A 26712-nucleotide genomic window follows, 5' to 3' on the forward strand; every position below is an offset into this window, starting at 1 on the left:
TCTCCTTACAGATCTACAATACAATAGTCAAAACAACATGCACCCAAACTCTCCTACAGATCTACAATACAATAGTCAAAACAACATGCACCCAAACTCTCCTTACAGATCTACGATACAATAGTCAAAACAACATGCACCCAAACTCTCCTTACAGATCTACGATACAATAGTCAAAACAACAAGCATACACCCAAACTCTCCTAACAGATCTACGATACAATAGTCAAAACAAAAATGGCACCCAACGAAACCAACGGAAAAAACAATCAAAAATCCAACCCCAAAAAAGTTCAACGCCTTAACCCCTTCTGCCGTAAAAAGCACCGCATACCATACATCAAGCCTTATCTGGTGTTCTTTAAGGGTTCTGTGCATTGCGCGTCAAACAAGATGGCCTATAACAATTGCCTGCACCTCAATTCACTCCCACATTTCCGATTTCTTCGTGAGGTAGGTGGGTGACATTCCACGGTTATTTGAAACTAATAGACTTGTTGTTGGGTGTCTGTTCTGTTTTTTCTCCGATGCCGCCACGTAATAAGCTGCTGTCTGCTTAGTGTTTCGTCCTCTCGAGGATGAAATGTTGCTGCGTGGCTGTGTGTTTGTTGGGTGATGTTGGAGGCGTGTGTTTGTTTGCCTGGGTGTAATGGGTGTGTGTTTGTTGGGTGATGTTGGAGGCGTGTGTTTGTTTGCCTGGGCGTAATGCCATTACTAATGGGTGTGTGTTTGTTGGGTGATGTTGGAGGCGTGTGTTTGTTTGCCTGGGTGTAATGGGTGTGTGTTTGTTGGGTGATGTTGGAGGCGTGTGTTTGTTTGCCTAGGCGTAATGGGTGTGTGTTTGTTGGGTGATGTTGGAGGCGTGTGTTTGTTTGCCTGGGCGTAATGGGTGTGTGTTTGTTGGGTGATGTTGGAGGCGTGTGTTTGTTTGCCTGGGTGTAATAGGTGTGTGTTTGTTGGGTGATGTTGGAGGCGTGTGTTTGTTTGCCTGGGTGTAATGGGTGTGTGTTTGTTGGGTGATGTTGGAGGCGTGTGTTTGTTTGCCTGGGTGTAATGGGTGTGTGTTTGTTGGGTGATGTTGGAGGCGTGTGTTTGTTTGCCTGGGTGTAATGGGTGTGTGTTTGTTGGGTGATGTTGGAGGCGTGTGTTTGTTTGCCTGGGTGTAATGGGTGTGTGTTTGTTGGGTGATGTTGGAGGCGTGTGTTTGTTTGCCTGGGTGTAATGGGTGTGCGGGTGTTGGTTTCGTGTTTGCTGTTCAGTTTGTTCTTGAATGGTATTTTTTAAACAACAACAAAACACAAACAATCAAAGTAACTCGCTTGCGGGCTCAATCAAGCAAAGATTCACGAACATGGATACATTCTACATGCACATGGGCAGACAGAAGAGGGTAAGAGCAGAGAAAGCGTCTCTGCTCTTTCCCTCTTTGGCTATCCCAAGTGCATGTAGAATGTATCCATGTTCGTGAATCTTTGCACACAGGTAAAGACGGACCGAAACACGCAACGCACGCACGCAAAAAAAAAAAAAAAAAAAAAAAAAATCATCAGATTGGGTGGGTGTCTTGCGAAGAATTAATTTCTTTACGGACACAAGTGGCAATCTGCAAACTACATTCGTCAAACCATTCTAAGGCTACGCACAGCAAGCAATCAGGATGTTGATATTTGGTATGAGTCCAAATGAAGAGATTGTCTTTTTTCCAGGAAACAGTCAGCAGATATAAGATGGTGAATCGACGGAATGCCTGTGCCATTTATGAAGTGAAGATAAAGCCCCTCCCCCCCTCCCCCACACCCCCTCCAATAGACGCATTCCGGAAATAACAGGGGAGGTAAGAAGTACCGGAAAATCAGAGTTGCGCCGCTTATTTCAGGGGCAAACATGGCGGCTTCACGTTCACTCATATCACTGGCAGAGCTACAAAAGTTTTTGATTCAAAGAGGAGTCCGGAAGAAAAAAACATGATTTAGTAGAATTGTGCCAATTTGCTAAAGAAGTGTCTCTGGAAGTGGACCCAGATGGGTTGATGGAAGACCGATGGGAAGCGATCGAAGCGAAACTGACTGACGGCGAGGTTCGCCTATCGAATCCCACTTTGATCTCGGGAAGTGCCGACTTATCTGCTCTACCCGAGTTCCATTACTTAGATGCAATCTCGTACATGATTAAGAACCAATGCTCGTTTGGAAGCGTGACGGTGAGGGTTCCTCAGAAATCCGAAGGTTTTTCTATGATGAGGGACGGCTTTGTTAAGAGCATAGAGGTTGTCTGCTTCGACACGCCTGGCTATTTCGCAGTGAAGGCACAAGTGAGACCACGCACCAGGGAAAAAGATCCAGTTACTAGAGTTAGTGGACCGGAGCTGCGTTCTACTACCCGTGGGCTATTTTGACGTCAGTTGATTCTGACAAAAGGAGTTGTGTCCTGTCAGCCTACTGTACTTGCAAAGGCGAGTATGTTGATTTCAAATGTGTACTTTTCTGTGAGTGTGACTCACTAGTGATTTTTTTCATCATCTAGCTTTGGAAAATTAAAATGTATCATTTTTTTCTAAGTCTGTCTTCTGTTGGTTACACGTTTGTTGTTGTCAGTTTCTCCCTTGCGCATGCAAGTCCGTTTATATTTCTGATTTCTGATGACAAAACCACACACACACGCATGCCTAAGAAATACACACACAATAAACAAGAAAGAAAGACACAAGATCAAGCAAATATCCCATTATTCTTTTTATAAAACATTGCAATTTGCATAGAAAATGACAGTCGGTGATGTTTGTTCTGAAAGCTCTGATGCATTTTGTCATGTTCACCATTCACCTGAAAATAAATAATGTTATTTCAATTAAAACAAGTCTTCTCTTGATATTGTCAACACTGCCGTGGACGTGAAATTTGGTGATGAATAAGGAAGATTTGAAGAACTAAAAACCTGTGGTATACCGCCAGCACTAATCATACACACCTGCACATACACATAACAAATGTGAAAAAGGGTTAAAAGAATAAATAATCTCAATAAATTGCACATACACACAAAAGAAAAAATTAAATAACAAAAAGGTAAATAAAAAAAATAACATAACAAAGCAAAGATTGCATGCGTTACATCTGTGTGATTTTGTAGAACTGAGTAGGGCTAGGAAATAAATGAGTGCACAACTGCATGTACTTAATAATAATAATAATAATAATAATAATAATAATAATAATAATAATAATAATAATAATGGACATTTATTAATCGCCCCTTCTCACAAGAGCTCACGGCGATTTACATATTAATTTCTGCCGTGTGAGATGGAATTTTTTACACAATACATCACGCATTCACATCGGCCAGTAAATCTCAAGCCATTACGGCGAATATTTACTTTTCACGGCCTATTATTCCAAGTCACACGGGTATTTGGTGGACATTTCAGATTACTCCCATCACAAAATGCAAATGGTCCTGAAAAGGTAAATGGTTCAAACAAGAACAACAAACAAGTCAAATGAACATTGACTTTTGTATTCTACCTGTCCAAGATAACTTGCACGCAGTCTTAGATAACTTGCATGCAGTCTTATACCCCCATTCCACACAACCGTTCTAGGTCCCGTTCCCGTACCGACCGAGGAACGGTGCGGGCACGGGAGGGATCGGGAGGGAACCGCAATGGAACGTAAATGATCGTTAACGGAACTGCTTTGAACGGTAGGGTCGGTAGGGACGGTTGAGTTTGGGCTGCATGTTCAACATTTTAGCCGTTCCCCTCCCGATCAGAATGAACGGTAATGGAACCTTAACCCATCGGTAACGGAACGCTTGGGTCGTTAAAGGAACTTAAAACAAGTCGCGTAAGGCGAAATTACTACATTTAGTCAAGCTGTGGAACTCACAGAATGAAACTGAACGTAGTCCGCCGCTAGTGCAAAAGGCAGTGAAAGTGACGAGCCTGTTTGGCGCGGCAGCTGTTGCGCTCTGTTTCATAGCACGCTTTACTGTACTTACCTCTCTTCGTTTGAACTTTTTGAGCGTGTTTTTAATCCAAACATATCATATCTATATGTTTTTGGAATCAGGAACCGACAAGAAATAAGATGAAATAGTTTTTGAATCGATTTCGGAAATTTAATTTTGATCATAATTTTTATATTTTTAATTTTCAGAGATTGTTTTTAATCCAAATATAACATATGTATATGTTTTTGGAATCAGAAAATGACGAAGAATAAGATGAAATTGTTTTTGGATCGTTTAATAAAAAATAATTTTAATTACAAGTGTCCGATTTTTAATGATCAAACTTACTCATTAGTTTTTAAGCCACCAAGCTGAAATGCAATACCAATCCCCGGCCTTTGTCGAAGATTGATTTGCCAAAATTTCAATCCATTTGATTGAAAAATGAGGGTGTGACAGTGCCGCCTCAACTTTTACAAAAAGCCGGATATGACGTCATCAAAGGTATTTATCGAAAAAAAGAAAACAACACTTCCGGGGATATCATACCCAGGAACTCTCATGTCAAATTTCATAAAGATCGGTCCAGTAGTTCAGTCTGAATCGCTCTACACACACACACACACACACACACACACACACACACACACACACACACACACACACACACACACACACACATACACCACGACCCTCGTCTCGATTCCCCCCTCTATGTTAAAACATTTAGTCAAAACTTGACTAAATGTAACAATGGTAACGCAACGGTAGCGCTCTCACACACTGAGTTGTCATACCCACATTCCCCACATCCGTTCTAGCTTCCGTTCCCGTACCTACCAAGGACGGCTGCCACTATGGTCAGACGCTGCTCAAAGATGCCAAAAACTGCCGTTTGCGCAGCGTTCCATTGTTGTGGCAGCCGTCCTTGGTCGGTACGGGAACGGGACCTAGAACGGTTGTGTGGAATCGGGGTATAAGATAACTTGCATGCAGTCTTAGATAACTTGCATGCAAGTTAATTGCATGCAGTCGGTGATAACTTGCATGCAGTCGGTGATGTTTGTTCTGTAAGCTCCCAGACTTTTCTGTCATGTTCACCATTCACCTGAAAAAACTATTTTTATTTCAATCAAAACAAGTCTTTTTCTCGATATTAGGGAGATTCAAAGGACAGCACGTTTCGTTTTGCAGCTCGTTTCGTTTGGTGAATGAGTCACCCCGCGAAACGGAACGTGAAACGAGACGGCATAGGCCGCAGACAAGATTTAGATGTATTCACGTTTCGTTTCGGAATGAAGGAAGGGCGATAAATCTTCAAGTGAAATTATCACGTCTGTCCTCGATCAGAATGGAAAAAAAAAACCCTAGGAGGTGGTCCAGAATCGGGCATACTTTGATTATTTTCAGTCCAAATAAATCACACAGACTTTGTTTATACAAAATCACATACGAAGCCAGAATAAAAATTCGATGCGATGACCTACTTCTGCTTCGCCATTTGCTTTCTTCACCATGAAGTTGGATAAATGTACCAGGATCAGCACCCTTCAAAATATTTCAGTTCACAACAGTTGTCTACCTCCAATGAACACATTCTCAGCGCTGAAAGACTGTGAAAGGGTTGATGAATCTAGCAATGCATAAAATGGCCAACAAATAAAACTGTTAGTGTGCAAAAATACTCACAAAAGTTGACGAAATATTGTTCGTTTTTTGGGGGTGGAAAACGTGACTGCGTTTTGACGTTCCACGTTCCGTTTCAGTTGACCTTCACCTTTCCAGCGAGAGACCCCCGAAATGATGACGTTTACCACAACTTCAAAACGAAACGTCCCGACGTTTCGTTTATTAAATCTCCCTAGTGTCAACACTACTGTGAACGATAAATTTTGTGATGAATAAGAAAGATTTGAACAATTAAAAACCTGTGGTATACAGCCAGCACTAACCATACACACCTGCACATACACATAACAAATGTGAAAAAGGGTTAAAAGAATAAATAATCTCAATAAATTGTATACCCCCAAAGAAGCAAGAATTCGTGCGGCTGTAAGTTTCCGAATCTTGGGGGGTGGGGGCTGAGAACGCTTCAAGGGCAGCTTTCGTTTCTTTGGTTGATCATTTTCTGATGTACCTGCACTCAAAGGGTCAGGGTTCTCCTCACTTGGCCATCCATCTTTAAAATGCTGCAATAAAAAAGGGCTCATTAAAAAAAAAACAGTGGACTGGAGGCATTTATAATATCTGTCACATATTATAGTCCTGAACAGTGAAAATAATGTAGACTGCTATTCTTATTAACAGCCCATCAGAATAAGACTTAGAAAACTCAAAGTGCAATATTTAATTTATACTGTCACTCAGTGTGACAAAATTAGTATCATAGAGTGAGCAAGTTATTGCTTCATCTTCCTTTTTTCAACATTCTCTCTCTGTGATTTCGTTAAACTGAGTAGGGAGATAACTGAGTGCACATTTAACTGGGCAGTGTCAACTGCATGTAATTCTCAGATTACTCCCATCACAACATGCAAATGGTCCTGACAAGGTAAATGATTAAACAAGAACAACAAACAAACAAATGAACATTGACCTTCGCGAAGTGTATGTCTTACTCTTAGATAACTTGCATGAATGTGTGGTGTGATTCTGCTGCTCACTTTCATTTTCTTAGTGACAACTCGAAACGATTTTGAAGAAGACCAATAATTAACTAGAATATTAGATTTAAACACGCACAATAAGTTAGTAAGTCACTTACTTTTGTGCAGACATAAGTCCAGTCTTTGATCTTGTTATTGTTGAGTTGACTGTGGGGTCGACCTCATGCTTTGATCCAGCGCAGGCATCGTTCGCGATTCCACACTTTCGTGGGTTTTACAAACGGTACAAAGCGTACACCTGGGGATCGATGAGGATATCTGGAATCTGATGTGCATGTTCCTCATGCACAACGTTTAAGGCCCATAACGTTCAGCAAATGGACGAATTCGATCTAAAACACCCACAACAATGTGTTTATGTCAACCTCGCAGCCATTTTCCTTTGACCCGGTGATAGGCGGCGCAACTCGTACGCAGACACTATTTTGAAACGCGGTTGCTTCCCTTGTTATTTCCGAACATCGTCTATTACTGAACTGCAACCAAACACAACACTAGGGGAGACCGGGGCTAGTACGCCCCCGGGGCACATCCGTCTTTGTCTGTTTATTCTTGCGTTTGCCACCTTTTAGTCATTCACACCATGTGGGAATGGTGTCCCTTCTTCCCGCCATATCATGCAGAAGTTCAGAGGTTGCGCGCCCATATATCGTGAGTACAGATCACAAAAAGTGTTTTTCTTCATTTTTGTAACATGAATGCATTGGAGTTGACTTAGGTTTTGATGCATTACCTCTGAGAACAAATACTTAGTCTTGGTGTCGAGTGAAAGTGCGTTAATTAAGGTCGAGTTCTGACGAAAGTTTTGCTTCTTCCTTCCCATGTTCTGCTCGTTATCTGGCACTAGAGTTGCCTGCCCGTGCAGGGGCAAGTCCGCCTATTTGTCATGGGGCATGTTCGCCGTAAGCAGTATGTACAACAAATGTTCATGCGCACATAAAATCTGTCTGCACATTGATATCAGCTACACATTTGTCTTGATGTAAAATAAAAAAAATCAGTCTTCTAGTTCATCAAACTCGCCAGTTATGCTACCAAAAGCATAAAAGTAGCATAAAAGTAGGCGGACTAGCCCCGGTCTCCCCTAACGTAATTTTGTGTTACATTCTTTCGTATTTTGTCATTGGCATTTTTGAACCTAAATATTGAAGGGAATTAAAAAAGCTTTCCCACTAAAGCTTGCCCACTACTAGTCGTGTACCTACTATGGGATGAGAGCGGCGGACTTGCCCCACCCTCTAGGCGGACTTACCCCGACTTGGGGCAAGTTCGCCTACGTTAGGGTAGGTCTACTTAAAGCAGTATGTACAACAAATGTTCATGCGCACATAAAAACTGTCTGCACATTGATATCAGCTACACATTTGTCTTGATGTAAAATAAAAAATCAGTCTTCTAGTTCATCAAACTCGCCAGTTATGCTACCAAAAGCATAAAAGTAGGCGGACTAGCCCCGGTCTCCCCTACCCTAGCCCTAAGTATGACAAAAATATCACTATCACTAAACAGGAACCTAACACTACCTGGTACAAACCTCTCAGAATACTTTCCTTTTTAAATTTGTTACAACGTGTCAGTATGCAAAACTGTCGATGGTGTCAAATGTTAAACGCGCACACTATTGTTCGCCAACGACCGGAGAGAATGGAGCCACGCGACCAAATTAAAGTAACAATGGCTATCATTGGACACGGTTGGTTGATTATTATTGTGTATCGTCTCTTCTGCAGTGAATGCTATTCGAGACCGCATTGGACACGGATCAGTTCTGCCGTATAGACATGGCGAGTGTTGACTTGTTTGAAATGTATTTATACCGTTTTGCCAGATCCTGCGATGTGCAAAGGATATTGCGGGTTGAATGTACAGTAGCTGCTAGCTGCATGTGTTTCCTGCTTTCTGTACTGCTGTGTATAGGTTGCAGTTTAGATAAGAAGGTTTGCCATTTTAATTTAATTTTAATTTTAAATTTACCTCCCTATTAATAAATTTCCCTCTTCCTCAACTTTGTTCGGGTCCTAGAAACATGATTTAAACAAGATTTGTTTTAGTGTAGAGGACAAGATTGAATTTAGCTTTGAATCCTTGTTGTTTTCAAATTGTTTAATCATAATTAAGGTCTGTCATATTTACCCCTATTGTAGGTCTTTACTTTTTTTGGGACTTATTTTCTCAACTATTTTAGTCAAGCAGTATGTAAGAAATGTTTAGTCCTTTGTACTGGAAACTTGCATTCTCCCAGTAAGGTCATATATTGTACTACGTTGCAAGCCCCTGGAGCAATTTTTTGATTAGTGCTTTTGTGAAAAAGAAACACTTAACAAGTGGCTCTATCCCATCTCCCCCCTTTCCCCTATCCCATCTCCCCCCTTTCCCTCGTCGCGATATAACCTTCGTGGTTGAAAACGACGTTAAACACCAAATAAAGAAAAGAAAGAAAGAATTTTCTCAACTTTCTTTGGCCCCCCCCCCCCAAAAAAAAAAAACTAAAAAAAACAAAGAACTGTCCAAATTATGTAAGAGGATAGAAGTACACTTCAAAGAGGGCAGCACCTTCCAAAGCAACATTTCGTGTTTGGCTACAGGCGCTGGAATCGGCCAAGTGTATTATTGAAAAGAATGTACTTTATTTTGGTGCCAAGAAAATCAAATTTTGGAATCTTATTAGCAGAATTTGGGCGAAGAAGATTTAAATGTAATCTAATACAGTAATAATAATAAAAACATTTAAAACCAACAAACACAGAGTTTGATTGAACAAAATTAATACCAAAGTTGATCCTGCCCACGAGAATGGGCATCATATCATGACAAGAAATCAAATTCCAAACTGTATTTAAAATATTATTAACAGTTTTCTGTTGATTTGTTCGAAACATTAACAATGGAATTACAAATCTGGAGAACAACTCTTTCACAGAGGCTTTTGCTACTTTAAACTACCATATTAGTCGTTGTGCAAATGGGTCAAACTTCCTGAATGTAGTATAATTTATTCAGGTTTTCATGCTTGTTGGATTTTTTCAGCTCTTCGGCAAAGGAGTCGTAGCGACTTCAAAAGCATTCCCAATTATGAGCTAATTTTCATAAGCTGTAAATGTCTCACCGTAATGCTTTTGGCGCGAAAACCAATCTCTCTCTTATCCTGTATCTGTCTCTCTGCCTCTGTGTCTGTTTAATCAGCATCATCGTCATTGTCATCGTCATTATCATCATCTAATCTATTTGTTCTTCTCACAATTACCCCCCCCCCCCCCGTCTCTCTCTCTCTCTCTCTCTCTCTCTCTCTCTCTCTCTCTCTCTCTCTCTCTCTCTCTCTCTATTACCTTCTTTTTACATTTAGTCAAGTTTTGACTAAATGTTTTAACATAGAGGGGGGAGGGGGGGGGGGGGAATCGAGACGAGGGTCGTGGTGTATGTGTGTGTGTGTGTGTGTGTGTGTGTGTGTGTGTGTGTGTGTGTAGAGCGATTCAGAGTAAACTACTGGACCGATCTTTATGAAATTTTTCATGAGAGTTCCTGAGTATGATATCCCCAGATGTTTATTTTTTATTTTTTCGATAAATGTCTTTGATGACGTCATATCCGGCATTTTGTAAAAGTTGAGGCGGCACTGTCACACCCTCATTTTTCAATCAAATTGATTGACATTTTGGCCAAGCAATCTTCGACAAAGGCCGGAATTTGGTATTGCATTTCAGCTTGGAGGCTTACAAATTAATCAATGACTTTGGTCATTAAAAATCTGAAAATTGTAATTAAAATTATTTTGTTATAAAACGATCCAAAATTACGTTTATCGTATTCTTCATCATTTTCTGATTCTAAAATCATATAGAAATATGTTATATTCAGATTAAAAACAAACTCTGAAAATTAAAAATATAAAAATTATGATTAAAATGAAATTTCCGAAATCGATTTAAAAACAATTTCATCTTATTCCTTGTCCGTTCCTGATTCAAAAAACATATAGATATGATATGTTTGGATTAAAAACACGTTCAGAGAGTTAAAAAGAATAGAGATATATAAAAGCGTGCTTTTCTCCTCAGCGCAACCGCTACCGCGCTTTTCTGGATTGTTAATTTCACTGCCTTTGCCACGAGCGGTGGACAGACGATGCTACGAGTGTACGGTCTTGCGGAAAAAATGCAATGCGTTCAGTTTCATTCTGTGAGTTCGACTGAGCTTGACTAAAATGTATTTTCGCCTTACGCGACTTGTTTTTACATTTAGTCAAGTTTTGACTAAATGTTTTAACATAGAGGGGGAATCGAGACGAGGGTTGTGGTGTATGTGTGTGTGTGTGTGTGTGTGTGTGTGTGTGTGTGTGTGTGTGTGTGTGTGTGTGTGTGTGTGTGTGTGTCTGTCTGTCTGTCTGTGTGTGTGTGTAGAGCGATTCAGAGTAAACTACTGGACCGATCTTTATGAAATTTGACATGAGAGTTTCTGGGTATGATATCCCTAGATGTTTTTTTTCATTTTTTCGATAAATGTCTTTGATGACGTCATATCCGGCTTTTTGTAAAAGTTGAGGCGGCACTGTCACACCCTCATTTTTCAATCAAATTGATTGCAATTTTGGCCAAACAATCTTCGACGAAGGCCGGAATTTGCTAATGCATTTCAGCTTGGAGGCTTACAAATTAATCAATGACTTTGGTCATTAAAAATCTGAAAATTGTAATTAAATTTTTTTTATAAAACGATCCAAAACTACGTTCATCATATTCTTTATCATTTTCTGATTCCAAAAACATATACATATGTTATATTCAGATTAAAAACAAGCTCTGAAAATTAAAAATATAAAAATTATGATCAAAATAAAATTTCCGAAATTGATTTAAAAACAATTTCATCTTATTCCTTGTCGGTTCCTGATTAAAAAAACCATATAGATATGATATGTTTGGATTAAAAACACGCTCAGAAAGTTAAAACGAAGAGAGGTACAGAAAAGCGTGCTATGCAGCACAGCGAAACCACTACCGCGCTGAACAGGCTCGTCAGTTTCACTCCGTTATGCACAAGCGGCGGACTACGGTCATTGTGAAAAAATGCAGTGCGTTCAGTTTCATTCTGTGAGTTCCACAGCTTGACTAAATGTAGTAATTTCGCCTTACGCGACTTTTTTCTTCTTCCATCATTCTGCTTGCGTGCGCGCACACATGTATGTGTGTGTGTGTGTGTGTGTGTGTGTGTGTGTGTGTGTGTGTGTGTGTGTGTGTGAGTGTGTGTGTGTGTGTGTGTGAGTATGTGTGTGTCGAAGATTGCTTTGCCAAAATTTCAATCAATTTAATTGAAAAATGAGGGTGTGACAGTGCCGCCTCAACTTTTACAAAAAGCCGGATATGACGTCATCAAAGGTATTTATCGAAAAAATGAAAAAAAACGTCCGGGGATATCATACCCAGGAACTCTCATGTCAAATTTCATAAAGATCGGCCCAGTAGTTTAGTCTGAATCGCTCTACACACACACACAGACAGACAGACAGACAGACACACACACACACACACACACACACACACATACATACACCACGACCCTCGTCTCGATTCCCCCCTCTATGTTAAAACATTTAGTCAAAACTTGACTAAATGTAAAAACCAACAACACGAACACCAACAACACCACCACCAACAACAACATCAACAAGTCGCGTAAGGCGAAAATACAACATTTAGTCAAGTAGCTGTCGAACTCACAGAATGAAACTGAACGCAATGCAACGCAGCAAGACCGTATACTCGTAGCATCGTCAGTCCACCGCGCACGGCAAAGGCAGTGAAATTGACAGGAAGAGCGGGGTAGTACTTGCGCTGAGAAGGATAGCACGCTTTTCTGTACCTCTCTTTGTTTTAACTTTCTGAGCGTGTTTTTAATCCAAACATATCATATCTATATGTTTTTGGAATCAGGAACCGACAGGGAATAAGATGAAAGTGTTTTTAAATTGATTTCAAAATTTTAATTTTGATAATAATTTTTATATATTTAATTTTCAGAGCTTTTTTTTAATTCAAATATAACATATTTATATGTTTTTGGAATCAGCAAATGATGGAAAATAAGATGAACGTAAATTTGGATCGTTTTAGAAAAAAAAATTTTTTTTTACAATTTTCAGATTTTTAATGATCAAAGTCATTAATTAATTTTTAAGCCACCAAGCTGAAATGCAATACCGAAGTCCGGGCTTCGTCGAAGACTACTTGACCAAAATTTCAACCAATTTGGTTGAAAAATGAGAGCGTGACAGTGCCGCCTCAACTTTCACGAAAAGCCGGATATGACGTCATCAAAGACATTTATCAAAAAAAGGAAAAAAACGTTCGGGGATATCATACCCAGGAACTCTCATGTCAAATTTCATAAAGATCGGTCCAGTAGTTTGGTCTGAATCGCTCTACACGCACGCACGCACACACGCACGCACACACGCACACACACACATACACCACGACCCTCGTTTCGATTCCCCCTCGATGTTAAAACATTTAGTCAAAACTTGACTAAATGTAACAACAACCAAAAGAACGCAGAAACACGTGTAACGAAGTAGGATTATACATTTTAATAACAGGGAGGCAGACGCTCGGTTCTGTTGATGCTCACAGTATCATTCTTCTTACGTTTTATCGGTATTATCCGCGGTCTTTTTATATTTAGTCAAGTTTTGACTAAATATTTTAACGTAGAGGGGGGAATCGAGACGAGGGTCGTGGTGTATGTGTGTGTGTGTGTGTGTCTGTCTGTCTGTCTGTCTGTGTGTGTGTGTAGAGCGATTCAGACTAAACTACTGGACCGATCTTTATGAAATTTGACGTGAGAGTTCCTGGGTATGAAATCCCCATACGTTTTTTTCATTTTTTTGATAAATGTCTTTGATGACGTCATATCCGGCTTTTCGTGAAAGTTGAGGCGGCACTGTCACGCTCTCATTTTTCAACCAAATTGGTTGAAATTTTGGTCAAGTAATCTTCGACGAAGGCCGGGGTTTGGTATTGCATTTCAGCTTGGTGGCTTAAAAAATAATGAGTGAGTTTGGTCATTAAAAATCTGAAAATTGTAAAAAAAATATTTTTTTTATAAAACGATCCAAATTTACGTACATCTTATTCTTTATCATTTTCTGATTCCAAAAACATATAAATATGTTATATTTGGATTAAAAACAAGCTCTGAAAATTAAAAATATAAAAATTATTATCAAAATTAAATTGTCCAAATCAATTTAAAAACACTTTCATCTTATTCCTTGTCGGTTCCTGATTCCAAAAACATATAGATATGATATGTTTGGATTAAAAACACGCTCAGAAAGTTAAAACGAAGAGAGGTACAGAAAAGCGTGCTATCCTTCTCAGCGCAAGTACTACCCCGCTCTTCTTGTCAATTTCACTGCCTTTGCCGTGAGCGGTGGACTGACGATGCTACGAGTATACGGTCTTGCTGCGTTGCGTTGCGTTCACTTTCATTCTGTGAGTTCGACAGCTACTTGACTAAATATTGTATTTACGCGACTTGTTTACATTTAGTCAAGTTTTGACTAAATGTTTTAACATAGAGGGGGAATCGAGACGAGGGTCGTGGTGTATGTGTGTGTGTGTGTGTGTGTGTGTGTGTGTGTGTGTGTGTGTGTGTGTGTGTGTGTGTGTGTGTGTCTGTCTGTCTGTCTGTCTGTCTGTCTGTGCGTGTGTGTGTGTAGAGCGATTCAGACTAAACTACTGGACCGATCTTTATGAAATTTTACATGAGAGTTCCTGGGAATGATATCCCCGGATGTTTTTTTCTTTTTTTGGATAAATGTCTTTGATGACGTCATATCCGGCTTTTTGTAAAAGTTGAGGCGGCACTGTCACACCCTCATTTTTCAATCAAATTTATTGAAATTTTGGCCAAGCAATGTTCGACGAAGGCCGGACTTCGGTATTGCATTTCAGCTTGGTGGCTTAAAAATTAATTAATGACTTTGGTCATTAAAAATCTGAAAATTGTAAAAAAAAAACTTTTTTTATAAAACGATCCAAATTTACTTTCATCTTATTCTTTATCATGTTCTAATTCCAAAAACATATAAATATGTTATATTTGGATTAAAAACAAGCTCTGAAAATTAAAAATATAAAAATTATGATCAAAATTAAATTTTCCAAATCAATTTAAAAACACTTTCATCTTATTCCTTGTTGGTTTTTGATTCCAAAAACATATAGATATGATATGTTTGGATTAAAAACACGCTCAGAAAGTTAAAACGAAAAGAGGTACAGAAAAGCGTGCTATCCTTCTCAGCGCAACTACTACCCCGCTCTTCTTGTCAATTTCACTGCCTTTGCCACGAGCGGTGGACTGACGATGCTACGAGTATACGGTCTTGCTGAAAAATTGCAGTGCGTTCAGTTTCATTCTGTGAGTTCGACAGCTTGACTAAATGTTGTATTTTCGCCTTACGCGACTTGTTCTTTTTTGTGTGTGATTAAATTTACTGCTATAACTGGTATTTCTACCACTACCGGCAGGTGGGCGGAACGTTTATGAGCAGACATAAGACAGTAAGCTTTGCTGATTAGTGGCGTAAAATCAAAATGTCACGGTGACCGTGTTTGCACGCGACGCAAGGGTCGGCGACACCACGCCACATAATTTAGTCACGTATAAACCGATAACCTTTGCAAGCTCGAGTCTGCGACATGAGTCGTAGCGATTTGGGCCTTATTAGATAGGCATGTGAATTATTGTAAATATTATGCAAAGCAAAGACAGGTTGAGGATTGGCGGTATACAAACGCTAAATAAGTAACATTAAGGTTAAGGAGAGTAGCGGGTTTTTTTTGTACATCACGCGCCTCCAAGAGTTTGCAATTTGTAACCCCTCGATCTAATTCATTGGACACACCAACATCGCCGCTTGTTAAAAACAGATAACCGTCTGTTTGACTGTTCCTGTTAGTTTAGTTTCCTGTTGGTGCTTTTTACATAAAATGATAAATGTTTCAATAGCTGAAACAAGTATTAGCCAATTTGATTTAGAATTCGATTGTTAACAGGTTGTCGTGAAAAGTGAGCAAACACATCTGTGTTTGTCCCGACTTATTGATAAATGTGACAACACTAACATTCACCTCCATCTCCACCACCACCAACACCACCATGGACAGCAACAGCACCAATAGCGACGAAAACAGACAACCTTGCATGAGATCGAAAGAAGCCCAGTGACTGTAATAAATACGATGTTCATATACTCTAAAGAAAAACACGAAAAAAAGCCTCTTTTTACATTTAGACTAAATTAAATCAAATTTAGACTAAATGTTTTAACGTAGGGGGGGAATCGAGACGAGGGTGTGGTGTATGTGTGTGTGTGGGTGTGTGTGTGTGTGTGTGTGTGTGTGTGTGTGTGTGTGTGTCTGTCTGTGCGTGTGTGTGTGTGTAGAGCGATTCAGACTAAACTACTGGACCAATCTTTATGAAATTTTACATGAGAGTTCCTGGGAATGATATCCCCGGATATTTTTTTCTTTTTTTGGATAAATGTCTTTGATGACGTCATATCCGGCTTTTTGTAAAAGTTGAGGCGGCACTGTCACACCCTCATTTTTCAATCAAATTTATTGAAATTTTGGCCAAGCAATGTTCGACGAAGGCCGGATTTCGGTATTGCATTTCAGCTTGGTGGCTTAAAAATTAATTAATGACTTTGGTCATTAAAAATCTGAAAATTGTAAAAAAAACATTTTTTTATAAAACGATCCAAATTTACGTTCATCTTATTCTTTATCATGTTCTAATTCCAAAAACATATAAATATGTTATATTTGAATAAAAAAACAAGCTCTGAAAATTAAAAATATAAAAATTATGATCAAAATTAACTTTCCGAAATCGATTTAAAAACAATTGCATCTTATTCCTTGTCGGTTCCTGATTCTAAAAACATATAGATGTGATATGTTTGGATTAAAAACACGCTCAGAACATTAAAACGAAGAGAGGTACAGTAAAGCGTGCTATGAAGCACAGCGCAACCGCTACCGCGCCAAACAGGCTCGTAACTTTCACTGCCTTTTGCACTAGCGGCGGACTACGTTCAGTTTCATTCTGTGAGTTCCACAGCTTCACTAAATGTAGTAATTTCGCCTTACGCGACTTGTTTGATTATGTGAAACAGTTTGTAGACGGCAAAAACTTGTAATAGCTTCTTGAAAGGGGAAATGGGACCAGTCAGATTTACGGAAGACTGAACAGCCAACTAATTAACGAGTTGAATAACCATTGCTACCTATGTTGCAATCATAATGTGCGCGTTTCCAAACATTGTGACCTCCAGCATTTCGTATCCAGCCCGATACGGAAGTGTACGTTAACATGACTTGTTCCTTTCTTAAAACGAAACTGTGCCAAAAGTTAATGCTAAAAGTCATATCCTTCCGGAGTCCTTCCGTTCTCGCTCGCCAGATTGTCCTGGATAGGTCTAGAAAAGAAAGGAAACAAAACTGAGTCGTTTCCGATCAGCCAAATAGGTTGAAGGGTCATGAAAAAAAGAGAAAACTAAACATTCTGGCATTTTATGTCAATCCATGAGTCAAGAACAACAATTTGGAAATTTGTAAAAAATTTAAATTCTGGCATTATATGTCATTACAGGAGTTTGGACATTAAATAAAAGCTCAACATTCTCGCATTATATATGTCATTGCATGAGTAAAAACCCACATGTTGGACATTTCTGAAAATTCAAACTTTTGTTTGTGGCTGGTACAACCGAAGAAAAAAAGGGGAATTTTGGAGTTTTCTACGTTCAGAAATGAGAGTGTCCCTGAACAGGTTATAAGTACGTTGATTATGTTTTGGTTCATTATGTAACTCTGTCTTAAAATTGTTTTCATTTCTCGTAACATTTCTCATCAACTAATGTTAAAGTTAATGATCGAAGTTCAGGAATAGTAAAACAATTACGTAAAGTCTTTTTTTCGACCATAGACACATGAGTGCTTCCAGTTCAAGTAATTTAAAAATAATCACATTGTTAATCTTTATTTAAAATTGTAAACAGGGTGGTTTTCAACACTCTTCTCTGAACTTGGTAGTCAATTCGTTGGGTAACCAGGCACTTGATTATGCAACCTCAGAGACATCGAGGATCCATTTAAAGACTCATCAACAGCACAGGATAGCCTTTGAAGATTTGGACAGTGACAAGATTGTGTAGACGTGTAGATTGTAATTTTAGGCACTAACTGACGACAAAGCTATTGATATTTGATGGTTTGTCGTCTACCTATGGAGAACAAAAAACACCCCCCGAACAACATGTACACCGTTCGGGTTGGAGTTTGGAATTGTGCCACAACACACCACGAATACCTTAAAATCAGCGTTTAAACGTTCAGTTACATCGAATTTTAAAACGCTGTGTTTGATTAATCTTCGCAGTGTGTATATAGTTCTCCGGTCTGTAGTCTGTTTTTGTTATGGCTTTGTCCTATGGTTTCGCCCTTGACAGCCGTGAAAGTTGCAAGATGAGCACGCTAGATCACAAATTTTAATTCCTAAATTGGTGTGTGTCGAAAAATTCCCGACCCTGAAACTGTGGAATGTGACATGTGATATCCGGATATGCCCAATTCTATACCTTCAACAACAAAAAAAGACAAGAAAAAAGAAACAAGAAGCAAATAGAGTGCTGAAAGTGGGTGTGGATGGGAGAGAGTGTGACAGGGGGGGGAGAGGGGGGCGGGGGGGGGGGGGAGATGGGGTTGTTGCAAGTGGGTGGGGGTAGATGGAAAGGTGGTTGAAGAACCATGAACCAATTTCAAATAGATAACTATTTTCAAAAGATATTTTCAATGATTAAAAAGAAGAACCACGACATAATTGCAAACAAATTAAATTTAGTGTTACAACATTCTTTTGTGTGAATAAAATTCGACAAATAATCTTTGTGAATAATATTGTTGCAATGTTCCTTTAAAAAAAATGCGGAATGTGACCACGGGTGACAGCGGATGCAAGTGCAAACGAGTTATTCACCAGGCACGACATGCACAAAATCACGTTCTTCATTTTCATTGGCGCTCAGGCGCGGGGTCAGAGGTTAATGATTTCGCGAGCTGAGCGCGAGCGGCGCTTGAGGCGTTAAAAACAGGGCGACGTATGCACTGCAACGCGTGATGGCGGGTTCATTATTTTCGCGTTAGCACGTCTTGATAATACCATTTGTGGCATGTTAGTTTGTTTGGATGTTTTAGGCTTGTGAAATTTTGTCTTTTAGATATTCGTCTTGGGCATACTTTGCTAGCCCCGTATAGTATTTAGATGTAAGACGTTTAAAGGTCCTTGTCTTCATTTTTATTCCGACATCGCCATTTGACCATTAAAATGCAGAGTCTATTATCTACAAATATCAACAATACACCCCCTTTCGATCAGGAAAGACGAAGCCAGTGTAGCCGTTTGAAAATTCATTGTAGTATTCCAGCGTAGTACTCATAGTAGGATATCCGCTTATTTGGAAAATGCCAAGCGCAAAACTCCTCTCAAATCCCGTGCATTTCGTGCGTTTAAAAAAAAGCGTGGACAGCGCTCCAGTGTCAAACTGTTGCTGCACTTGTTTGGGCGTGGCTATAAGCATAGTGACATGAATTTGATTGGTAAGTATTTTTGGGCAAAGCACATGTTCTCAGCAAACAGAAAACAAAATATTGGAAGCGTGAGTCACGCTACCCAAAAATAAAATCTTTTTTTACATATATTTTTTTTCTATAACTTTTTTCCCCATGGTTCATTCATCATCTGAAATAACTTTTTAGCGAAATCTAACCATAAGATTATTGAAAACAAGTCGCGTAAGGCGAAATTACTACATTTAGTCAAGCTGTGGAACTCACAGAATGAAACTGAACGCACTGCATTTTTTCACAATGACCGTAGTTCGCCGCTTGTGCATAACGGAGTGAAACTGACGAGCCTGTTCAGGCGGTGCTGCATAGCACGCTTTTCTGTACCTCTCTTCGTTTTGGTTTAAACACAATTTTATTCAAAATACATGACATGAAACAATTGACAAAAATGCAGCGAGGACACGAACTCAAGCAGATGCTTATTTGAGGAATAAGATGAAATTGTTTTTAAATCGATTTCGGAAATCTAATTTTGATCATAATTGTTATATTTTTAATTTTCAGAGCTTGTTTTTAATCCAAATATAACATATTTATATGTTTTTGGAATCCGAAAACGATGTAGAATAAGATGAACGTAAATTTGGATCGTTTTATATCCCAAAAAATTTTTATTACAATTTTCAGATTTTTAACGACCAAAGTCATTAATTAATTTTTAAGCCACCAAGCTGAAATCCAATACCGAAGTCCGGCCTTCGTCGAAGATTGCTTTACACAAATTTCAATCAATTTGATTGAAAAATGAGGGTGTGACAGTGCCGCCTCAACTTTTACAAAAAGCCGGATATGACGTCATCAAAAGTATTTATCGAAAAAACGAAAAAACGTCCAGGGATATCATTTCCAGGAACTCTCATGTCAAATTTCATAAAGATCGGTTCATTAGTTTGGTCTGAATCGCTCTACACACACACACGCACAGACAGACAGACAGACACACACACACACACACACATACACACACACACACACACACACATACACACACACACACACACACACACACACACACACATACACACACATACACCACGACCCTCGTCTCGATTCCTCCTCCATGTTAAAACATTTAGTCAAAACTTGATTAAATGTAATCAAAACTTGACTAAATATAAAAAGCAAAAATGTAGACGACCACCTTTAAAAGATTGATGTAAAACAGTTCATTCTTCTCAGACGCTGGGTAAGTTGAAAATTCAAAACTGTCAGTGTTTCGACCAGAAAGATGTTTGCATTGTCTACTTTGCGCTCATTGTATTTTTGTTGTCATCTCCCTCACCCCCCTCACCCCTTTCTCTCTCCCTCTCACAGTCTCTCTCTTTCTCTTTCTTTCTCTCTCTCTCTCTCTCTCTCTCTCTCTCTCTCTCTCTCTCTCTCTCTCTCTCTCTCTCCCCCTCCCTCCCCATGCCCCCCCTCTCTCTTTCTCTCTCGTACTCTCTCTTTTTTCGCTCTTTTTACATCTCTCTCGCTTATGGCATTCCGTTTGTCAAATAATTATTTGGATACTTTTTCATGTTTTTTTCGCCAGTTTTAGCTAAATAATCATTATTTAGAAGCTCATGTGCTAAATAAGTAATTGTTTATAAACAATGTAAAACAATTCTAAATAATTTTTTGTTTACGTAAACAATTCATTATTTACCTAAACAATTCATTGTTTACGTAAATAATTCATTGTTTACGTAAATAATGATTTATTTACGTAAACAATATATTATTTAGACTTATATTACATTGTTTATAAAGAATCAGCAATGTTGCTAAATAAATCATTATTTACGTAAACAATGAATTATTTACGTAAACAATGAATTGTTTAGGGAAAGCAGTTTTCATTATTTAGGGGAATCAAGAATTGACTTCTAAGCTTCATTTTTTTTCTTTGTGTATATACTATAATTCAATACAAGGTATCTCCAAACATTATTTATCAGAAAATGTTCGTAAATTTGTTTATTTTACAAGCTGAAATTACCGTACGAAAAGAACTGAATGCGAAAACAAACAAAAGGTCAAGGTCATAACCGGGAGTGTTTAGTGTTTGCATTCTCTCCCTTGAAGTTGTTGGGAAAAAAAATTTCCGTCCTAAGTTTTCTGTTCTGTCTCAACAAAAACTTTCTCTTTCCATTTCTCTTACTGCATGATTGCACTTTTTTTTTTAATCTGTAGGTTACACAACACAACACAACACAACTTGGTATGAGCTCTGACGCGATGATGTCACACAGTCGTGTGCAGAGTTGTCCGGCCTTGCCTCTGGCATTCCGGCGGAACTCGCGAGAAGGCAACACGCGAAATCTCCACTCTGAATCTTCCGCATTTATCGACATGGTCTCTAGTTGTAGTGTTAAACATTGCCATAACAGACAAGATAGAGATAGGGACAGAAGATTCTTTTCTGTTCCATTTGTTGTCAACGGAAAGGGCAAAGAGACAAGGGATTTGACTGCACGACGCGGGCGAGAATGGTTGGCACAGCTTCAGCTGAAGAATTTCAACTTTGAATCAACAGCTAGGAGATACGTGTGCTCTGATCATTTTGTCAATGGTAAGTACTCATGCTTTTGTTCACCTGCCTTGGTTAGTCTGTGTTTTATGCAAGCTGTGTTGTGATGGTAGTGTGCGGACAGTCGGTCAGTCCTGCACCGAGTGCAGTCTATGACTGAGTGAGTCAGTCTTACACTTACTCTCAGTATAACAACTTATCATGGTTGCCCAAAACCATGACTTGTGAGAATGCCATAGGTGTGAAATACTTGGATTTGATAATCAGAATTTATTTGAACACTAAATGGTCATTGTTGATACAACTTTATAGTTCAGTTTTAAAGGGTAGATCTGTGTCTAGATTTACTCATTCATTTTGTTTGGGTGACTTATTTTTAAAATAACTCCCAATCCATTATTTACAATACATTTGCCTTTGATTTTTTCTGCAGGGCAACCATCTGTGGGAAGTAAACACCTACTTGGGTATGGTGCAGGGACACAGCCTGACAGCCAACAAGGACAGTACCATGCAGAGACTCAAGGAGAGGAAGAACCTTCTGGGGAGTGAGTCAACTCCTTCTCACCCTAATTTCGCAGAGGATGCTGTTGATGGCGACGGTGAAGGTACTTCGGATACAGCAGAACTGGCTGCTCCTCTTCCCGAGAGAGGTGACTGTGGCGGTACTTACTGCCAGACTGAAACCTATGACAATTTTGCCTGGATTTCTAAAGATGAAGAAAAGCAGCAACGGGATGAACTAAACAGGCTGGTGCTAGAAACTCGGGAACTTAAAAACGAACTTGCCAAGAAAAAAAATGACACTTGATATTTGAGGGACAATGACGATACTGTACGATATTTTACTGGGATTTCTAATTTCTTCACACTTGTTACATTATTTGATTTTCTTGCATGGCATTTGCCAACACACTCGCGCAGAGCACTGACACAGTTTCAAGCTCTCATTCATGCATATATACGCCTTAACACACCTCTACAACACCTGGCATACATCTTTTCTGTGTCAAGAACAACTGCCAGCAAAGTTTTTCACGAGACTGTGCATATCATGTACCACAGACTGCAGCCACTTGTTTTCTGGACAGACAGGCGAAGTATAAAGACAAGTCTACCGTCACAGTTCCTTCCCTATCCATGGAACAGAGTAGTCATCTTGAACACACACGGCCAGTACCGTGTAACTGGCCTTGGCACGGAACGATCCAAGGGGGGCAATCTCAGTCATCTCAAAGAGGGAAATCCAAACGCAATCCGCTTTGTTCGATTTTATGGGCTTGGACGATAGAGAAAAATAAGAAAAGCAAAAGCTGGAGTCCAGTCTGGACGAAACTGCTATCAAGAACGCAGAATTGATTTTTTTCTGAGTTTTTTTTTTAGCCGTAAGCGCCATGTTTATCGGAGCAGGAAACTCTTCCATAGTGAGGCCCCTTTGTTGGTTTCACTGCGGCCGCATTGTGAACAGCAGTTAAACATGGCGCTTACGGCTAAAAAAAAACTCAGAAGAAATTAATTCTGCGTTCTTGATAGCAGTTTCGTCCAGACTCAGGCATGAAAATTCTCCGTATTTTCCGTATTTACCGTATTTTTGAAAAAAATAAACCGTTTTTTTTTTCCCTAGTTATAGTAAAATAGTCTTGGGGCCATGTTTGAATCCAATTTTAAGGATCAGATAGCCCCAGATTGCACCAAATTGCACCCTTGAAAAAAAACATTTCCGGGGGGGCATGCCCCCGGACCCCCCTAGAAGTCTTGGCGCTTCGCATCTGCGAAACTTGGCGCTACGCGCCTTCGAATTTTGTTTTCAGTATTTTTTTTTCTTTTCAGTTTTCCTGCCTGAGACTGGACTCCAGCTTTTGCTTTTCTTATTTTTCTCTATCGTCCAAGCCCGTAAAATCAAACAAAGCGCATTGCGTTTGGATTTCCCTCTTTGAGATGACTGAGATTGCCCCCCTTGGATCGTTCCGTGCCAAGGTCAGTTGCACAGTACATGTACTGGCCGTGTGTGTTCAAGATGCAGAGTAGTGTCCATTATTGACTGTTTTGAAATATATTCATTGAGAGACCCTCCAGTGTTGATGCTAGTGCACTCACCTGGTCAAACTACAAGCACAACAATACAATTAAATACCTAATATCAATTACACCTCAAGGCCATATTTCTTTTATTTCTAAAGGGTGGGGTGGGCTTTCAAGTGACAAGCACATCACTGCAAATAGTGGGTATCTAGACAATATTGTACAAAATGATGTGATTTTGGCCGACAGGGGATTTGACATTAATGAACTAGTGGCTATGAGAGGTGCACAAGTGAAAATCCCTGCCTTTACAAGAGGGAAGAGTCAGCTTACAGCTTATGAGATAGTCAACACGCAAACTAGCTAATCTGAGAATTTATGTTGAGCGAGTTATCGGTATTCTTTGTGGAAAGTACAAAATTCTGAACTCTGCAGTGATATTCTGACTGATCTTTTGTTTGCAAGGGAAGAGGAAGAAGTGGTAACACTGGACAAAAGTCACTGTATCATCTGGGCTTGTCAATGTTTGCACTGGCATTGGTGCAACTCTGCCGGCTACATGCCGGCAGCCGGTTTTTGGTTTCATCGGCTGGCCGGCAGTGCTGGTTTTTGAAAAGTTGACGAGCATAATATAAAAAAAAAACGCGTTAAAATCGGTCAATTTTAGGATGAATAGTATGGTTTACTTTGTATGTTTTTGTTCCAGGAGAGGTTTTTTTTGGTATTTTAAATCCTAAAAAGCTTCAGCTTCTGGGGGGCTTTGACTCCCACACCCCGCCAACGGGGCGCTGCCCTCCAACTTTTGCAGGTTTTTGGAAATTCCCAGGTTCCACTGGTATCATGTGATTCTTGCTGTGACGCTGCATAAACACAGCCTAGTGAACTGAAGGCATTGTTTAGACTAGAGAATATGTTAATTAAACTGTGGTGTATTGTATCTGATTCTGATGTCTCGCATGAGCAGTAGCAATAGTCTTTCTGTTATTATGTTTTCACTGGACGGAATCTTGAATTTGAAGATATTGTTTAAAGAATGTGTTAATTAAACTGTGGTGTATTGTATCTGATTCAGGTGTCTCACATGAGCAGTAGCAACAGTTTTTCTGTTATGTTTTCACTGGATGGAATCTTGAATTTGAATATACATGTGTATATATGATCTGACCTGCTGCTATTTCCTTCCAATTCAAGAGCAGATTTTACTCTTTCTATCACAAACACACACACACACACACACACATACACACACACCACTTTAACATACACTTTGAAATCATTTTGCATAAATGTGACATGTATTGACACAACTGACAAAGGTTGAATTATGCTGATTAACCTCAAAATAGCTCTACACAGGAAACAAGATAAGGAGCATTGCAAAATTAAATGGCCTACACTTGAAATGCGAGCACACATTTAAACTACCAATAACATGCAACTGCAAGCAACACTGAACATACCACTACCAGTATTGCAGGTATGAAGCCAAAGTGAAGAGAAGAACACTTTCACTAAATGTTCAAAATTGAAATAACATACTGTGGGCATGTGAGTCATTAACTATTCATTATGATAAATGGACCTGTGCGCTTTTTTGCAGAAATAAGTGTTCAATTTTGTTGTCATCAAAACAGAACTAGTTGATAATAGAAACTAACTTTCAGTTCCACTGCCAATTTTAAACACTGTATTACTTGACTGTACTGATGCAGAACTATGCTGGACCACACACTCTTATTTGTTCCCTAAATCAAGCAGCCAATCCGTGTCACTGGAAACATTGAACAAGGAGAATGAACAATATACCTGGCTGAATAAGTTGATAATCAAACTGCTCATGATTCTTTGTTATTCACAGCAGTGGATGTAAAACAATCACAAAATAAGGTCCTGTAATCTGTATGCATCATAATTTATACTTGTAGCACTTGATTTTGTATTGTGGTCGGTGATCCTAAACAAAATGTATGCCTACATCTGTGCATGATTTTACTTTAAGAATAAAATGAAACAAGAATGGAACAATTAATGACTTCTCTGTGAGTGTGAACTGTGATTTAAAACATTACATGCTCTCTTTTCTCTCCCTCTCTACAACTTGACTACTGCCATTTTCTGTGTGTACAGTCATACATGATGTTTGTTTTCCCACACACATGAGCTTGCAAGCGAGTCTGGCATTGTCACTGTTTCTTGCTGCGTTTCACGGCTAGTGTTTGCAGTTGCTCCTGGTTCACATCCACTGCTTGTAGAGGCTCAGCTTCTCTGTCCAGCCAGTTTCCAACTAGCTCTGGAAGAACTGCGAGTCTGAACACTTTCAAAGCTTTCTCCACACACATTGCCCAAAAATCACAGTCAGGCAATACTCGGACAATAACTTTATCCACAGTACGTAGTCCACACCATGAAATCGCAGTAGGAGGAACTGGTCATAACAATCTGGCACTGTACTTGACTAAAGTATGGGTCTTTGCGCAGACAAAGCATCCCCTCACTGTTAGATTCCAAACAGAAATGGCGGTCTGCCACAGCACACTCAACAGCTGAACCTTGAAGGTGAAGGGACGTGTGTGCAGGTTTCTCCAACTCCGGCCATGCAGGTACAGTGTGCTGCCAGTATGTTGCCATCAGAAGTGGCGCTGATCCAAGGAGAAAGTGCTGGTTCATTAAGGCGTTGTGAATGAAGAATCTGAAACATAAATTGAAGGTCGCACAAATCAGCATTCAGCTAGGTCAATCGAATGAATATAACCCCACCGCTCTAAGACGCACATAATGTGCTTTACAATAACCTTAACAATGAAAAGTAAACAACAGATTTTTAACTGAATATGAACATGAAGCTCATTATAAATATAATATTTTG

The 26712-nt window shown here is 39.4% G+C and overlaps 2 long non-coding RNA genes across 2 annotated transcripts; one reads left to right on the forward strand and one right to left on the reverse strand.

Annotated features, from left to right (window-relative positions):
* Window positions 1–2708: 2708 nt before the first annotated feature.
* Window positions 2709–7068, reverse strand: LOC138966511 (uncharacterized). Its single transcript, XR_011455706.1, has 3 exons — window positions 6719–7068; window positions 5979–6143; window positions 2709–2822 (listed from the first exon to the last, which is right to left on the reverse strand). It is a non-coding gene; the product is annotated as an uncharacterized lncRNA (long non-coding RNA).
* Window positions 7069–21566: 14498 nt separating this feature from the next.
* Window positions 21567–25871, forward strand: LOC138966512 (uncharacterized). The gene is made up of 2 exons (XR_011455707.1): window positions 21567–21866; window positions 22258–25871. It is a non-coding gene; the product is annotated as an uncharacterized lncRNA (long non-coding RNA).
* Window positions 25872–26712: the final 841 nt, after the last annotated feature.

Source organism: Littorina saxatilis, linkage group LG5, assembly GCF_037325665.1.
Source record: "Littorina saxatilis isolate snail1 linkage group LG5, US_GU_Lsax_2.0, whole genome shotgun sequence".
Lineage (NCBI taxonomy): Eukaryota > Metazoa > Mollusca > Gastropoda > Littorinimorpha > Littorinidae > Littorina > Littorina saxatilis.